The sequence below is a fragment of the Oxyura jamaicensis genome, chromosome 2 (genome assembly GCF_011077185.1).
Source record: "Oxyura jamaicensis isolate SHBP4307 breed ruddy duck chromosome 2, BPBGC_Ojam_1.0, whole genome shotgun sequence".
Classification (NCBI taxonomy): Eukaryota; Metazoa; Chordata; class Aves; order Anseriformes; family Anatidae; genus Oxyura; species Oxyura jamaicensis.
The window spans coordinates 15,935,888-15,949,515 of NC_048894.1; the positions used below are offsets into that span (position 1 = coordinate 15,935,888).

The 13,628-nt window shown below is 42.4% G+C and overlaps 1 protein-coding gene across 16 annotated transcripts in view; it reads right to left on the minus strand.

Annotated features, from left to right (window-relative positions):
- The window catches only part of SVIL (supervillin), a 137,694-nt gene that overhangs the window by 79,029 nt on the left and 45,037 nt on the right, over positions 1–13,628 (minus strand). The window contains exon 1 of one of the 16 annotated variants that reach the window (XM_035318899.1): positions 7,262–7,438. The exons of the other annotated variants lie outside the window; for them this stretch is intronic. The gene's annotated coding sequence lies outside the window, so the exon portion shown is untranslated. Of the gene's footprint in view, positions 1–7,261; positions 7,439–13,628 lie in introns of those variants that run through there. 16 annotated transcript variants of the gene reach the window in all.

Genomic DNA, 13,628 nt, shown 5'->3' on the forward strand with positions numbered 1-13,628 from the left:
ATTCTGACTAGCTTTTCCTTCACACCTCTCCCAGGGTAATTTCATAGAATGGCTCGGGTTGGAAGGGACCATAAAGGTCATCTAGTTAATCATCATTAAGCATCATTTCAAGATGCTAGATTTGGACACCATTCTATCCTCTTTCACGGCGCGGGGTCTGCAAGGAAAGCAAAGAGCCTGCTCCGAGGCTGGAGCCAGCAGGCAGAGCGCGGTCACCTCTGCCGTGCTGCTGCCAGCCCCCTCCGGGGCGCCCAGAGCTGCACGTCAGAGCAGACAGTGCACTTCAGGCCAGACAGGGCACTTCAGTCCCTGTCTGGCACTGTACAGTAAAATATCAAGGCAATTCAACTGCTGCTTGTACCTTGTTATTTCTAAAATCAGCATCCAATCTTCTAAGTGCTTTGCAGCCTTGAATGAAACAGCCCCGCTGAGTGCACTGCCCGAGGGCTGCAGGCACAGCAGAAGGCACAAAGTCTCCAGAGGACATGGGAGGCACTGGAGAACAAACAGATGATGCCCATTGTCCTGGAAACTTTTAGTCCTCAAAATTTGGAAACTCAGTACAACAGCTTTGAAGTACTGAAGAAACGCTGCCCTGTAAGGGTTTAATACCTAGAGGTAATGATGAACTTACCAAATGTTTCTCACAGCTAGAGAGATCTCCAACACACAGTGATTAAATGAAGCCATGATTATCACTCCACTGAAAGAAACCAAACTGCCACAGGTATGCCCTCTTCCTGCAATGAACCCCAGGTTCATACTATTAAGAGGCAAAGTGACAGCATATATGGCCAGCTCTAGATACTACACGGTGAACAATACAGCTGCAAGTCACGCTGGCAGTTTGTGAGCTTAGCCATTATCATCTCAGGTTGAAGCTGGGCCCAGATGCACTCACAGATCCTGGCTCAGAACTGCTGATTTTCTGCTAAAAGAGCTTTCTCACCCAATAAGCTTCAATAATACAAAGAAATGGGACACATTCAAAAAAGGGTCAGCAATGATTACACACAAGTAGTCCTAAAATAAGCTAACTCACTTTGTGTCCAATTTGCTTAGATCAGCAGCACAGTATGTTCTCATTACTATTTAATATTCATAACGAAAGCTATGTAAAACTAAATAACACAATAGAAATGAGATGGATTGGTGCATGCATGCATTAGACAGATCTGTCAGCAAAGTCTTATGAAGAAGAATAGCACCCTGGACTATGCAAGTCAGTCACACTGCACAGACATCCAGGCTGGGCTGAGAGAAAACCTATCAGGCTTGCACTGCTTTCTAGAGGAAATGCACTTCAAAACATCAACATTTTTCTAGTCTCTCAGAATACATACTGACAAAGTACCAGTGGGAAATCTGTCTTTCTTTTGGTTAAAAAGGAGAATAAAATCAGACACATCCAAAAAGCCACTATGGCACTCTCACAGGTGAATATTTGGCATCTGTTAAGTTAGGGCCATTTGTGCAACTGCACACTAGATGCTATTATACTTTTGCAGTTTTAATTTCAAATGGAGGTAAAGTAACAGTTGGTATTTTTCCATTCTAACACTCCCATTTTCCCATCTTAGCTCACAGACATTAAGAATTTATTTATCTAAACTGTCCAATTTTAGGGACAGCTTAGAAATACCGCAGTATTTTCTCCACCGTTAAGAAAAACAGATGAAGGAAAAAAAATAACATTTTTGTATCCATATGCTAAAGATCTTAACTGCAAAAGGATAGTTGGTTGGTACAGAAGTCACCCTCACTAGGAGGCATGGCATGCTCACTGTTCACAACAAAGGAGAGCTGTTTGGCAGCTATACCTGATCGGTGCGGAGCAAGAGAGTAAAGATCTCGCTGAATTCTTCAAGAAGAGGGTTGGAAGGTAATTTCAGCAAAATCTATGCATATCAAAGGTCACACTTAAAGAACAGGCTAATGGCTCACACAAGTCCTCTGCTTTAAATCAAGGCTCAAGAGTTGTTTTTTTTTCACACTCCCCCAAGCAGGGCACTTCCTCCAGTGACCTTACAACAGTCGACTCCCACCTCAGACCTCAGTCACATGAGAGGAAATACATCTACCACAATCAACAGTTATGTGCTGCAGGCACACATTTGGTCAGGAGAGGGATGGGGTTTCAGTGAGATAACGAGGAGGTTCTTCCCCCTGGTTTAAAGATGGTCCCTTCAAGTTGGAAAGCAAAGTAGTGATGCTACTTTGTTCAAATGAAACGTAACAAGCAGAGAAAATGGAGATCCTACCAATCTCTGAGTGGATGCAGATGTATGGGAAGTTGAGAGGTTCGTTATGCTCTCTCCCAAAAGCCCCCTTGACAACGTACAGAGGACAGCCACCGAGGCTGGTGCAACCTGGATGCTTGCTGTCCAGTCCAGTAGTCTTGCTGCTTGATATTTACCCTCCCCTTCATTAGGAGAGATCTGCACATTGTGAGAGCTGGACCAACCCAGAGCACACAAAGCTCAACTTCAGCAGCACTCCACAGGGCACACCACCAACTAGAGGGTCGTGATGTGAGCGTGCTGATGGTCTTGGACACTTCTGCAGGTGAATTCCCTTCATCAGTCAACTTGTTTGTCCCATGAATAGCAACGAAAGAACACTGTGCTGTTTGAAGAGAGGCACTGAGTGTGTGTAATGGAAAAAAGAGACATCCCTTAGAAGAAAGGCAAGACGGACAGCTTTAACAAATTAGATTTGGAAAGAATGAAGAACTCCCTGGATGCCTTGATGGTAACCAGGTATTATAGTAATACAGAAACAACTAGTTACAGGAAGGATTCCATGTTGCTGGGTGCTGGACTAGGTCTCTGCAAGGCAGGCTGTGCAGCCCAAGTTCTGAAAATATACCTGCAGCAGCATTTGCCTTGAGGTGAGGAAAAACACTGCTGAGGAACAGCACATTATCACCTAAATCACAGACAGGCACACTACGGAGCTTCTTAGCCAGCAGGCATAGTGGTACGTAGCCCTGTGCCAGGTGATGCTACAAAACCCTCCGTCACGTCTGGATGCAGTCTGCTGCTGAGCGAGATGTTCAGCTAACTTGGTCAAGGCAGGAACAATACGCTTAGCTACAGCAGGACAGAGCTCAGCATGGGTTGCAAAGCCCAGAAGCAAAATAGGGCCCACGCTGCAGCAAGACTTCTCTTCCCACCCACACTGCCTTCTCCAAATCCAAGTCCTCGCAGTTCTGCAGAGCGATGAGAGGTGGAGAATTTGGGGGTATATGGACCCCCTTGTAGTTAAAAACACCCCATCAACCCTCACAGGCATCACAGCCACCACTAAGGCTGTACGCTCAGCTCCTGATCCAAGCACTAAAGAGAGATTTTACATAAGCTTCAGCACTTCAACAGCATATGTGGGGCAGTCACACAAGAAATTCACTGAAATGCATCAAGTTCATTGTTAGCACAATGCCCCGCTCACAGGGTCTGCAGAAGGCAACCTTATGGCACAAGAACAGCCCTCCTTCCTGCAGCACGGAGCCTCTGGGAGCCATTTGGGAACTTGATTTCAGCACACCAGCAGTACTGGCGCTCCATGCAAAGGATTTTGAAGTCCAAGCAAGATGCTTGTTTTCCTCACTGCGTTTCTACACCTGGCCCGATCTTTATATGTGCTACATGTGTTAGTGAAAAAACAAAGTATAAAAAAAAAAGCAGGAGAAAATCTAGGTAATCATCATTTTCTCCAAATAAATTATTTAACAATTTGTATCACACTTCAGCATACACTTATCTCGCTTTGACTTCAAAATCAAGCTCTCAAATAGTCAAGTAAACTGAAAAGAGCTCAGTCAAGGCTACAATTCAAGACATTTAGACTATCTTGTAAGTGCATTGCTTGCCAATGGCTTTAAGTCAAACTACAGTAGTATTTTGAACTCCCATGGAAAGTATGCCTGCATTAAAACCCGGCACAAGAACCTTAAACATCCTGACTGCATGTGGCCATGCATGAGATCACTATGAAAAGCTGCAGCATTTTCTTCAGGTCTTTATTTTTGTTTCCTGGGAAGTCTGAAACCATAATCAGCAGCTTATACCCGAAGTCTGTATTTCAGACAGCACAGACTGGAGCAAGTCCAGGAGTTGCATTAGCTCACAATATGCAGTAAAATAACAAAGCCCTGTCCAAGAAGATCTGGAGCACCAGAATGCTATTTAATAAAGGCTGACCAAAACTAGACAACCGCTCCTAGAGAGGACACTATATAGGGATTTCACTTGGAAAACAATTTCATTTTTATAGTCAAATTCACACTTTTCTCAAGGGAGGAAAAAAGCATTGTATTAAAGACTTTGGCATATGTAAGTTCTCAGCTAGTTGACTTTTTGAGCTTTTTTGATTGCCAAGATTATCTTTATTTCTTTCAAGTCATTATGAGGAACGGTATGAGAGTGTCCACAGTTTCTGATATTTCAAGGGTCTGAGGGTAGGTAAAAACCATCTACATAGGAACTGTTTTCTACAGAGGGCCCAAAGGAAAGAAGATATATATATATATAGTTATGTTGTGGGGTTTGTTTGTTTGTTTCTTCTTTTCCACTTCTTAGATTTGTTTCAGCTACAGACTGAGAAATTTTTCTGTTAGAATAAACACAAAGCCTTTGATGGAAAGGGTCTTATTTACCCGTACAATCTTCTCATCCTGTAATCAGGAAGCAAAGAGAAAACAGGAGGCAGGCAGCTTGGTAAGGAAACTTGAAAAATGACTTCCAAACATAGAAAGGCAGGGAAAAGAATCGAGGAGACTAAATGATGCCAAGGTGAATCAGCAGCAGGAATGCCAGTAATCTGCATCAGTGTACACCACTGCCTGTTTTATTTAAAAAGTCAAGCAGTTGTTTCTTTGCATTAGTGATAAATTGGTAGGCCAGGTAGTTTTCTTCCTAAAGGGTGAAAGCATGTCACTGAGGGCATTTCACGTTCACTACTTTGTGGCAAGTACCTTAAAAGGAACGCCCAGTAACTTGCCTTGTTAAATAACGTGACAAATTTACCACCACCACCCCAAAATAAAGCTTACATTTTATTTCTATTGCCTTATCTGATGGCTTAACTACTCCTGTTCTGAGACACACATTTATTTTTCTGCCTTAATAACTTACATTGCAAAGAAGATAAACAAGTACAGACTCCATACAGGATACTGCAGTTTCCAAATTTAGAGACTGTAGCAGAGCTTTGACTTCTTTTCAGTGACCTCTGCTAGGAGGCAGGATTTAGAAAACAATACAGTGAGAATGAGAACTCAGAACACATTTGGGGTTCCATTATGTTAAACCAGTGCATAGTTATACCCATCACTGTCCACTGGAATTGGGAATTATTCTTTTTCTTCCCTGCTCCCATTTAGAATTCCTCTTATTGCAGCTTTACAGAGCATGATGGCTACAATTCCCATAAATGAAAGCCCCTTACGTGATGCACGACCAGCACACAAAGCCCTTACCTTTGTTAAAACCAAGCCACCGCACTCCAGTAAGTTCCAACTAGATGACAAGTTTTCCTGTCACTTGTTCCACATCAATAATTATTTGAATGTGTAGTGCTGCTACTTCTTTTTGGTCAAATTTTAAAATGATGTATTAGTGTAAGCTTTTAATATTCGCTTCCCTGGGAGTTTGTTAAACAGAGGCCATACTCAAGCTATCTAATGCCTCAAGACCAGTTGCAGGGTAGCCTGGTGTTCAGCTTAGGTTCTCAGGAAATCTCCTGAGATCCATAAGCCAGGTTACAAAAGCAGACAGTGGTAGAAGGGATTTACAAGGAGTTATTAGTCTTGAAAGAGCAAAACAGAAAAATGCTGGCTCCCATTCTAGCCACCATGACTGAACTGCCACGTGAAAGGGATATTTAAGCATACCTCAATACTGGGAAGTTTCTGAAGAACTGCCTCCAAGGAAGCTGAGACACAGATATGCCTTACCCTACAGCATCAAGGATCAGGGAGGATGATGTATCCGATGTATCCGATACACATCGAGCTGCTTCCAATACATGACACTTTTTATTCCACTGTTGGGTCACCAGGTTGGAGGAAGCTGGCTTCCAGCAGAGCAAGACAAATGCTAGCACAACTACATCCCTTTCCTGGCACACAATTTATCTAAATTAGATTAAGCTTTTCTGACCTCCTCCACCTACCCAGAGCTTGGGTTAAATGCAAGGGTTACCTCTGCAGCCCCTGCAGTACCGACAGGACACAGCTGAGCAAACAACTCTGCCCTCTTAACACGCAGCGCTGGGACTCGGGAAAGAGAACAGGCTGCTTCCCGGACCATTCAAATGGCATCAGTCGTTCTGAACATTGTAATTGATATGCAAAGTCAGGTTTGCATGATGAAGCCAGATATCATAACTTTAAAAGCAACTGTTAACATATACAAGGGTTAACTTAGAGGGCATTTGTACAGGCAGCCCATTAAAATGAAGGAACAAGTCAGAGCAGCAAGTCAGAAGATAATGACTGCTCCTTTAACACGTTTAATTTGACACAACTATAACAGTAATCATTTTAGGGTACAGCACTACAGAAAAAAAAAAAAAAAAAAGTGAAAAGCTTCAGAAAGCACTGAATAGTTTTCCTCTGCTCTCCTCCACAGCGTACAGTCTAAGATACATTGACAGCGCATCGCCAGACATGTATTGAAACAAGCACCTTGATAAGACATCCTAATTCAAAGCCTAAAAAAACATGTTGTCAGCTCTATTAGCAGAACAAGCAAAGAATATGTCGTTTTGCAAAGCCTTGAAATTGTTTCTTAGCATTTCAACTCTGAATTTTGTTCCTACTGAGGAAAATTATAGATTAAAAGGAACAAACAACCCACTAACGTTCAGGGGTTCTATTAGAATAAATTTGATCTGATTTTGGAAGCAAGTACTTTGGTCTTAAAATAAACAAACAAACAGTAGAGGTTTGTTGTTGTTTTGTTTTGTTTTTCCATTTTGCTATTAACTGTACAACTATGAATTGACCACTAGGCAACCTTGTACTTTAATACTGTAAGCTAACAGAAACCTGTTGACAAAGAAGGCTTGAAGCTACATTTGCCTGATAAAGTTCCTTTAAAGAAACCTGACTACTTATCTAAAAATGAATCTGATCTTGCAATCTCAATTCTCAAAAACAAGACAAAACAAAACCAATAAAAATAAAACCTTCCAAAGAGACGACAAAGAACTGAACTTTCCTAACTCCCCTAGACATGAAGAAAAGCTGTGTGCTCACCAGGTAATAGGTTTATAGCCTCTCCAGACTGTAAACTCCTTTCTTTCTCCTGTAAATCAATTATCTTCCCCACCCCGCCGAAGGAATACCATACCAGCAAGCTCCTCTTTGACAGTTCCACCCATATCTCATTAAATGGAGTAGTTTTTTGTAACTTGTTTAACCTTGAAATCTTCTGTTTCTATTTCAGACGCGATGAAGTGCTGGTGTGCCTGAAAGCTTGTCTCATTTTTTCCCCCCTATACCAGCTGGTCTAATAAATTACCTCTTCCTAACAACCTTATGTTAGCTATGCCCTTAGAACATACAGCAAAAACGCTATTATACCACTTCAACTTGGAATTAAACCCTGATTAAAAGCACTTCTGGCATATAAAAAAAAAAAGCCACCCAAACTGCTGCCTTGCATCGTAAAGGTACCTGTTCAACTTCCCACTCACCATGCAGATGAGAATTTACATACAAGGAAAAACTCACTTATTAAATACCTTTCAGGAACAGAAACATTTTCGATCTAAACTGCTCTATTTTTTTATATATTTTTTTAATGTTTGGACATTTCACTAAGCTTGAGGTGACTTCAGGGCTGGTGCTTAAACTATTTGCTACAGAGCATGAACATGTAACTAGTCTGCATTATTTAAGCTTAAAAGCAACTCTTTTCATTTAATTTGAGAAAGAGAAGGGAGCTGGGGAAGGCACGGTTTGTTGCAGATAAATCATCTCTTTCAGTCCGTGGGTAAAAGTCCTTTTTTTCCCTGAGGTCCGGCAGCTGGAGGCTCAGCTCCCGGTGCAGACATGCCTTTATTTGGGAACAATGCACGAGCAGGCAGGGCAGGGCTTTTTCATACACAGTGCCCAGCCACATGCAAAATAACAACTTGGCAAAATGAGGGGCAGCCCTGCACCATCGATACAGCCATATGCTCCTCTAAACAACCCCGGACAGACAAAAACAAATGCGGGATTTACAGTCTGACAAAGCAATCAAACAAAACCCCTTTGTAATTGCTTATTAATCATTAAAGGGAAGAGGAGAAATCTACTCTCCGCTTTTAGGCAGACAGGAGCACCACAGAAATCCTACAAAGCTTCAAGTTCACCCAGCTGTAACTCCTCAGGATACTTGTTGCCTGCATCATAGTGCTATCTTCAGCACTGCAATGTATTTGCTGGAAAGCAGGGGCTGGATCCAGCTACATATATGCAGCCACATGAAACACACAAGCAGCACTGGTTATGAATGGGAGAGGGACAAACAGCTAACTGAAATGCTGCCAAATGACTGGGAATAAAGCTTCAAATTGGGCGCCATCGCTGTACCAAAATGCAGGAACCAACTCACGTGTTGGCATTAGTGCTCATGGGTTCTCTGTAATACCTGCACGATGACCGCTTGGGATCACATCCCCGTCTTCCCACAGACAGGGAAGAGATACTATTTTTACACCCCCCCGACCAGCCCACTTTGACAAAAATAAACAGAACGAAGACTCGAGGCCAGCCATGTTCCTTATAGTCCCATCTTCCAAGAGCCTCAGAAACATAAGCAGCAGAGGGAACCAGAGGAGAGCGGGAGACTTACGAATTTTAAGCTGCTCACCTCGGATGCTCACCCTACCTCACACACCGCATGTTTGCGTTTCCTTTCTTCACTCTGCTTTCTCTCACACCAAGGAATGCTCTCAGCCAGGAGAGCTACCATATCTTCAGCAAGTTTTAATTGCGTCTTTTTCCAAAAAGTAAGTCCCATCCAGGCAACCCCCACCCCCATCTTCTTCATCTCAGATCTTGCCAAGGTCATATAAAAGAACCTTAAAAAAAGGCATTGAAGGAAAATAGAAATCAAAGGTATCTATTTAAAGGCACTTTCATCTTCCTTAGAAAAAGAACATTTGTTTCAGAAGCTGAAGTTCACGTTCTGTACAGTCTTTAGCTTGGATTATCCCCTGTGCTCCTCCGGGAGCACTGGCTCAGTATTGTTGAGGTGAGGAAAAATGTTCACTTTCACATTGCTATCCAGTCACTGCAGATACCTACAGCACTTGCACTGAGTGCACCATCACCACCAAGCTGGCCACTCACTTCCAACCTTTCCAGACCACGCTGTTCACAGAAATACCTGGCTGCCATGGCAAACACAATATTGTTCCAAGAAATATCTCACCTGCATCCATCCTTTGATGGACAGCAGGTTTGATTATATCGTCACTATGCCTGTGAATACTGCTCACCTTGGGAGGGCACCCAAAGAACCTCTTGAGCCAAACCTGGTCTGCATCTACCCACAAATGCCAATTCCCCACCTGGAAAGTCCAAACAATTCAGACAAGAAAAACAAGGACAAGCACAACATAATAATCAGGCTGTGGGAGAAAGGAGGGGAAATAACTAATAAAAAAACTCAATTTGCTAAGGAGAAACCTGGACTTCAAACAAAGTGGATTTTCTTATCAGGGGACAGACCAGTGATGGAGGCTCAGCATCTGTTTGGTCCTTTCTCCCTGACAAGCAGCCTTGCTGTCTCCTGCACAGATGCAATCAACATGGTTTTGCCTGCCTGCCAGTTACAATCAAAAGGCTTTTGTCCAGAACAGTGTTGAAGCTTGCTTTCCATCATGAAACACATCTTGCAAACGTGTATTTTTACTTCTACCCTACTGATCTCCAATAGAGAGGCCACACAGTTAGTGTCTTTGGTGAGCCTAAAGCTGGAAGGGAGAGAGCAGAGAGACCAAGTCTGCAGCGTGAGTCACCTCGTAACAAGGGATCCAAGGCCAAGGAATAAGCTCAGAAGACTTCATACTTACTTAGTGATGCAAACGGTGACATTATATACATGGCAAACATATTTTCCTCTTCCTCTGACAGCAAGTGTAAAAAGGCAGCCCAACTTTACACCCAAAAGCAGACATTGCCTCTTTAGTCACCCTACAACAAGGGCTGCTGAAAGCTGAGGTAAGAAGCGATTTTTCCTTTTCTCAAAACTGAAGCAAGTCTCACTGGACACTAGTGATTTCCTGCTGCCCTCCCCCAGCTTGTGAGAGCTCTTCCAAGCCTTATTTCTGATCTGTCAAACTTCAAGGCTTCTTGCAACCTTATGGCTATACAGCATCTCTACTACTTACTCACAGCTGAAAGTTGCCTCTTTCAAAGTAAGATTTCAACTTCGTAACAAGTCAGCACTGTTTCTGAAGTCCTCCCAAACCTTCAGAATCCTACTCAGCATGTTTTGAGATTTGCAGTCGTTCTCAGACTTTTTGCTGGTATTTACAAACTGTTCCATCTATGCTTACAGTGTTTGCTGTTCCTTGCTCTGGCAGAAGACGGGATAATCAGCTGTCTCATTCAATTCCGTGACCCAAACAAATTACTAGTTTAGCTTGGTTTAGATTTTAGCTTTACACCACATCCCCTCCCCTCAAAAAATCCAAGTATTATTTTTATTCCTCTTCCTCCTACCAGTTGTGTTGTTAAAAGGGTCCTATGTTACAGATCTTGATTCAGGAAATACAATAGCATGTTCTTTCCTAGCACCCTCTCTATTTAAGGAAGGAAATGTGTGGTGCTTGTTTTTTTTTTTGTTGTTGTTGCTTTGTTTTGTTTTTAAAGTGGAACATTATTTCTTACATTATAAGTAATATTAATTTCCATAAGGTCCTAAAATTTAGGACTTGACTACCTTGACTGCAAATAGCTCATCATTTTTGCCCACCATACCACCGTGGGATCACATATGAGAGATTTGCTTTGGCACTTCTTAAGTTTTAATCAATACCATGGAAAATTAAGAACGCAGTGACCATCAGCAAAAGCTAGCAATTTTTTAATTTTGTTTCTGCCAAATGAGACCAGAACCGTGACCTCTGGAGGTCTCTCCAACCCTCAGCAATTCTAAGAGCATTATAAACTACTGCTATCCTACAGAACAGAAACGGTATTTTTCATAGCGCTTTCAAGAGGCATAGTCTCTTAAAACAAAGCAACAATCATTAAAACTGATCACTACCAGAAGTACAGTTATCGTGGTATTAGTATCCCCCATAACAAGTTTAGCGAATGACACAGATAAAACATCACATCTACCAACAACTGGCAATTTTTGAGAGCCACCACAAGCTTCCCAGCCCAGCAGGGTACTTTATGGCAAGCAAGCCAGAAATCGTGAACAACTCAGTAACAAAAATAATCACAAGAGACACAATCAGCTACTCAACTACTTGAAGCCGATTTATTTGCACAGTAGCTGGATGTAAATACTTCCCCTCCTCTAACCACTAGACTTTTAGCTCAGGGAGCCTACATCCAATGCTGTGGCTCCCTCTGATTGCCGTATTGTGTAAAAACTATTGTGAGCGTATGCTCAGCCTAGTTAGACAAGAATTTTACCATCTCTATAATTATCTCCGCAGCCTGACATCATCACCCCCTCAAGGTTCTCTTAAAGTTTTAATAGCCTGGTTTATGAATATTCATTTTGCCAGCGTTACACTTCCAGGGATTTATGAAAACCCAGTGGCACGTCAGTTCCCAAATAGGTTCCATTACTCCTGCTGCTTCCTCAGCATATTTATTACAAACCAGCTTTATGCTGACAGAAAGTGTATCGAGCCTGCAGTTGGTCCAGCCATCTAGGTCATTTTACAGAGATTAATCGGCACAGCAGACATCTGAGTGCTGCTGCTAAGGATGCCTATTAATCCCCCCGCCGGACAGGATGCTTCTTCACAGGCCTTGTTGGTTCTAGCCTTTAAAACCTCTTTCTCCCTTATCTCCTCCTGTTTCTCTCCTCCCACATGGCACTGGAATTAAGACGCCAGGCATGCAACAACCAGCCCTTCAAAGTCTGCCACCGTGTAAGAAAGCAGTCGCATACTCCCGAAGCCCAAACCACGAGGGGTTTATGAGACAACTATTGCGTGCAGTCAGCTTGCTTCAGCAAATGCTGCAAGTCAGACAACACTGGCACACTGCAACAGCTATATAAAGTTTGTGACGCATTATTCCATTACCAAGAGGCATAAACACTTCTTCTGTACTGAAATACGTAATTTGCTTGACAGTTGCTTCTCCCCACATCACCCCCGAATCGTGAGAGTGCTCGAAACCATTGGTTTGGGCATTATTGTGTTTCACAGATGTGCGACCCAACCTTCCTCAGATGTTAAAGCATATCCTTATTCTAAAAAGGGAGCTCAATAAAAGTTCACAGTGCAGATAAATCAAAACCTCTTATGAATTGGATTGTGCAACAAACATTTGGAGCACAGTTTGTAAAGGCATGTGGAATTTAAGGCTATGTTAAATGTATTAAGCCAGGTGTATTTTTACTCAATTATTCAGAAGCTTCCTGCTAATATTCATGGAAGCTGGTAAGCCAAATAGTATGTGCCATTTCTCTCCTCTCTTCCCTGACCAGGCTCCTCCTTTGTCAGCAAAGCAGAAGCTCAAGAAGTCTCAGAACTACTTTTGTCATTTCCTAGCAGAAGGAATTTCAATAGACCTTTCTGAAGGCATCATCAAGCCTTACCGTAGAACAATTTATGCAATTACATGATTTTCCCCTCATCATCACCACTACAGAACAAACACACGCAGAGTCTTGATCTGTCATAAACAAGCATTCAAAGTTTCTGCTGTGTTTGAGTTTCTGCTCCAAATATTTAAAAAGCAAAGGGAAGATCTCAATTTCAAGGTGTTGTTTCCAGTAGTACTGCCTGGCAAATGATTACATTTAAAATGGAACCTGCAGACTATTCAAAGTTAGCAGGGGAAGAGGGGGACAGAAACACAGATAAAGAATAACTTAAGTAATAAAAAAAGGATTTAATCCCTGGAGGGTAAGGAGGGGAAATTAGAGACCAGCAACTCAAAGGCAGTCAGGAAGAAAGGTCAGAAGTCTTGAGGGTTGTAATCATGATCCTGTTTTAAAAAGGGAAAGGCTATAATTGTGACTGATACAATGGCCTATTGGCTAGTCCTTAAAGTGTAAAGTACCACAAATAAAATGCTTTACAGAGCATCACTTGAGCTTTTTCAGTCAATGCTTCCTTTAGCTCCCAGGCCGCAGCTTTGGGAATTGGGATAAAGCTGTAAAATCTTACCAAAACCTATGGTACTACAGGCAGTCCTAGGTCAGACAGACTACAGCAGACACACGTGGTTAAGCTACACTACTTCTGTCTTGCTTCTGTGCAGAAACCAGGCTATTTGGCCTTGTTTTTTTCTCTCCCAGACCTCTTTGGGGAGGGGAGGGAATAATTTATGCTATGTCTTCAGAACACAAAACTCTATTGTCGGTCACAAGCAGCCTGTTTGCCCCAACAGGGTTAGATTCTTTGTGGTGGAGGGGGAAGGGGAACCTTTC